A 5,032-nucleotide genomic window follows, 5' to 3' on the forward strand; every position below is an offset into this window, starting at 1 on the left:
GCCTTAATTTCCTTATCTTCAAAATGAGAATACTGATGGGAGCTGGGGAGAGGGCTGAGCCTGCCAGCCAGGGTGGATTTCTCCAGCATCTGCATAAAGCCAGATGCAAAAAGTGATGCATGGGCCCAGAGTTCATTTGTAGCAACAAGAGTCTCTGTCACTCTCCTCCTTGTCTCACACATAAATAAATAAAAATACATTAAAAGAGAATGCTAATGGCACACAATTGCTTAAAAGGGTGTAGTGAGAACTAGGAGTGCTGGTGCTCGCCTGCAGTCCCAGTGCTAGGGAGGCTGAGGAAGGAGGTAAGCCTGGGCTCCAGTGAGACCATCCACTCAAAGAAAGAATAATGTGGGCTGGAGAGATGGCTTAGTGGTTAAGTGCTTGCCTGAGAAGCCTAAGGACCCTGGTTCGAGGCTCAATTCCCCAGGACCCACGTTAGCCAGATGCACAAGGGGGCACACGCATCTGGAGTTCGTTTGCAGTGGCTGGAGGCCCTGGCGCGCCCATTCTTTCCATATCTCTCTCTCTCTCTGTCTCTCTCTCTCTCTCTCTCTCTCTCTCTCTCTGTCTGTCACTCTCAAATAAATAAATAAAAATATATTTAAAAAAAAAGAAAGAATAATGTGCTAATGTGTAGCATTTTTAAAGTTCCTGCCCATAGAAAATGCTCCATAAGTTGTAGCACTACCATTAGTGGCATTTCCTGGTCTGATTAAGCATATCCTGAAGTGCATTAAGAAATTGGCCTCTGATTTGCATCAACTTGTGTCTGCAACAAAAAGGAACACCAATGCCCGATTCAAGAATCCTCTGGGTTCTAAGAATCAGAGACTTTCTAGACCAAATGACACTGGGAACATGTGATATAGAAGACAAAAATACTTGACTTCCCTTAGCCTTGCAAACATACCTGTAGCATTAAATTGCTGTTTATTGTTCAGTATAAGAAGAAAAGCTTGAATTTTGGCTGTGGCTATTATTGGACAAAGAGATGCCTTTTATGGAAAAAAATGAGTAGACTGTGAAGTAGTTTTGCCTCAACATCTTAGGAAGCCCTGTGGTGGTGGATTAGTTACTGGGGGACTACAGGAGATGAAGGCTTGAGACAGCCCAGCCCAGGAGCTACAGTCTCTTCAAGCTTAAAGAACTTCAGAGTGAAGCAGAAGGATTCTCACAGTCTCTTTTCTGCTTTTAATAAAGAGAGCAGTTTTGTTTAACATCGGGCATGGCTAAAATGCAAGCCAAGCGTTAATGCAGAGCAATGGCCAGGTGGACAACATGTAACTAGCTTTGTTTCTGGTCATCTGTGATGCTGATCAACAAGCAGTGTCTGAGGGGCCTTTTTTGTCAACCTAGCTTGCACAGATACCCAGCTGGCTTCTAGGTACAGTGTGTCAGTCTGCAGCAGCCCTTAGAGAAGCTGTGCTGATTATTTCATTGGCTCCCACTCGCAGAACGCCTTGAGAATTTGAGAGTGCTCCGGGAGCTCCCACTTCTCTTACTTGAGATGTTCTATCAGCCTCCACGATGTATCTCAGCGATTGTATCACTAATTTGGGACTTCCCCTATTTCTCAAACGAACCCTCTCCTAAAGCTTTACCTCATAAAAGCACACAAAATATTTAGACATGTGTCAAGGGCAGGTTGCAAGCTGGCGATACTTATTCATAAAGAGCTCTTGCAGAAGAGATTAGCTCCTCTGCTGCCTGCGGTGGATTGATCCCTGCTGGAGAGAGCAGGAGAGGCTGAAGCTTTTTTGCCTCCAGTTTTGTTTTTTTTTTTTTTTTTTTTTTTTTCAAGAAGCTGAGCCTTGCCTATGTTTCAGAGCAGACCTCCATCCACCTGTCCTCCTTACCACCTGTTACTGCTGCATCACAACACAGAGGAAACTGACATGGAACGCATCACTCCCCCTTGGGTACCATGTACTAAAAGGAGCTTCCACCAAGGTGTTAGACCTGTTTCCTCTCAGCTCTGCCTGTCATGAGTGAGTCAGTCATATTTGACAAGCCATTTATCCTCAGCATTTTCAGTTGTTGTTTTCTAGTCTGGAAAAAAAGAAAAATGGAAACACTTACCTGGTGCAATTTCCAGGCTTCTGGTGTGAGTCAGAGGAAGGAGAATAAATTGAATGGCTTTGAGTCAGGCTTTTATAGATGCCATTTTATTTAATCTATGTGCAACCTGTGAGGTGTTTAGTCACTTTTCCTTTTCCTGATACATAAGAAAACAAAGTCTCGAGTTCAGTCACTTGATGTGTCTGTCCTTCCTTCTCCAGGAAAACCACTTCTGATCTCCTGTAGTTAGGATACCTTCCATTGTGAAGTGAATTGGGAGTTTATATGGGGAATGCCTTAAAACCAAATGCATTTCAAGTGGCATCCATTTCTATTTTCCCATTATTACCCATACTTTAACCAACATGCAACTTTACAAATGCAAACCCAAACCAGGAACTGAGCTCGGAGAGGGTGATGAGGCAGTAGAAGAGTGTGGAGCTTGGGGCCAGGGGAAGAGAGGGAGGAAAACCAGGAACTGAGCTCGGAGAGGGTGATGAGGCAGTAGAAGAGTGTGGAGCTTGGGGCGAGGGGAAGAGAGGGAGGAAAACCAGGAACTGAGCTCGGAGAGGGTGATGAGGCAATAGGAGGGTGCGGAGCTTGGGGGCGGGGGAGGAGAGGGAGGACTGTTGGGACAATACAATCTTGAGCAGTGGAAAGATGACGTGGGAACCCAAGCGGGGAAGGATAAGGAAAACAAATGACGGACGGTCCCAGTGAAGAAAGGATTTTTGAGTTGGGTTCAATCTTGAGGTGGAGGAGACAATGGCTGTAGGAGGGGAGGGTGGAAAATTAGTCCAGCGACACCGACTTTACATCTGTCACATTGATAAAACCTAGAAGCTCTCTTTGATGATTTCTAATGACATGCGCCCATGTTGCAATGTGCTTATTTCCATTATTACTCTAAAACATTCTGTGACTCTGTGTGAATCCATGCATCTCTAGCTGAATGCACTCCTCTAGAGCACAAGCTGTCAGTGTACCACTGCATAACTAGGTTTCGCATTCTGCCCAGCACATAGTAGGTGCTCAGTAAATACTTTAAGTTATATTTGTAACATTATGGGTCTTATTTTATTTTTAGCCTTGACGATCTGAAGAAAATTTAAGTAGCTTTCATCCTACTGCCAAGATAATTCTATTAACCTTAGAATGGTAACAAAGGTATTATATGCGCAATGTAGAAAAAATTCAAAGTGGAACCAAAATGAATGAGAAAGTTGTCTTCTTCTGTCTACTCATTTCATTCCCAAAAAAGTGTCAAACTAAAAGTAAGGGTTTAAGCTGGCATGGGGTTGAGGATATGTATGAAAATAGTATTTTGTAAGGTATTTAAACATAAAAAAATAAGTTTCCTTTCATGGATATCTCTTTAAAATATTTTATTCATTTGTACATACGTGTGTGTGTGTGCCTCACACCAGTCCCTTTGCTTCTGCAAACAAATGTCAGGCATGTGCTACTTTTTGGATACATATGGCTTACATAGGTGACTTGGGAATTGAACATGGACCAGCAGGTTTTGTAAGTAAGTGACCTTCACACAGTCATCTTCCCAGCCTCCTGGATATCTTGTTAAAAAGCATATTCTACATGCTCGTGTGTGTGTGTGTGTGTGTAAAGAGAGAAGGAGGAGAGAAAAAGAGTCATCTGGATTGCTTCTAGTCATGTGCTCCACAAGTAGTTTTAGAATAAACTCTTCCTCGTCTTTCTCTGGGCTGTTATGAGGAATCTAGATCCTGGGGTATAATCCTTCTTAAAGTTACTATGTTCTTCCCACTTGATCTAAAGAGTTGCTATATCCCCACCAGCCAAGCTTAAAGATTCCTATTTACCCACATCTGCAATCACACTTAGCAACAGCCAAGGATATACTAAGAAAAAAACAAACTTCTTTTCCTTCTGTCCTTATATCAATACAAGACTTTTCTTCTTGTCACCAAATTGTATGGGGTTACTTTCGCCATACTTCAGCAATATTCTGATACCAACTAGGTGTCTCAGAGTTCAGCTTAGCTCAGACAGTCACTACAGTTCACATCAACATCTCAGATTAAGTAACTAGAGTTTAATACCCACCTCAGATGTCAAAGTCAAGGCTGTGCTTCCGAGTATACATAGGTGATTCTACCAGGCCCTCCTTAGGTTAAAAAAAAACAAAACAAAAAACTAGAATGGCTTATAGGATTCAAGGAAGAACTTTAATAACTAGGCTTACTGAGATGTTATTAAGGATGGAACTTAGTAGCAGCTAAATGGAAGATGTGCCCAGGATTAGATGTGAGGAGAAGATGTGGAAAAATGGATGGTGTGGAGGAAGGAACATGAAATTCCTATGTATTCTCTGAACATTACCCTCTTGGCACCCCCAGATGTTCACCACTCAGAAAAATCTCAAAATCCATCCTTCTTGTGCTCACTTCAGCAGCACATATACTAAAATTGGAATAATACAGAGAAGATTAGCATGGCCCCTGCACAAGGATGACACTCATCCTTCTCTACCTTCCTAAAGGACTCATTATAGAATCATAACTGATTGAATTATTGGTCAATAATTATCAACTGAATCTCCAGCTCATTCCCCCTCTTCAGCAGTCAGAGGGGAGGCTTAAAAATGTCTATCCCAGGCTGGAGAGATGGCTTAGCGGTTAAGCGCTTGCCTGTGAAGCCTAAGGACCGTAGTTTGAGGCTTGGTTCCCCAGGTCCCACGTTAGCCAGATGCACAAGGGGGCGCACGCGTCTGGAGTTCATTTGCAGAGGCTGGAAGCCCTGGCGCGCCCATTCTCTCTCTCTCCCTCTATCTGTCTTTCTCTCTGTGTCTGTCGCTCTCCGATAAATAAATAAATAAATAAAATGTCTATCCCCCAAATCACATTGTTCGTTCTTCTAGCAACCAGCTCCCGTCCTTAGGAGCTTTCTATGGGGTCATAAAAACAAGGGTGGTTAGAGAGGGCTCTTTATGAAT

The 5,032-nt window shown here is 43.0% G+C and overlaps 1 pseudogene; it reads left to right on the top strand.

The window, feature by feature from the left end:
• The first annotated feature begins 4,476 nt into the window (after positions 1-4,476).
• LOC123453852 lies at positions 4,477-4,575 on the top strand (annotated as a pseudogene).
• The last annotated feature ends 457 nt before the right edge of the window (positions 4,576-5,032 follow it).

This window comes from Jaculus jaculus, chromosome 12 (assembly GCF_020740685.1).
Source record: "Jaculus jaculus isolate mJacJac1 chromosome 12, mJacJac1.mat.Y.cur, whole genome shotgun sequence".
Classification (NCBI taxonomy): Eukaryota; Metazoa; Chordata; class Mammalia; order Rodentia; family Dipodidae; genus Jaculus; species Jaculus jaculus.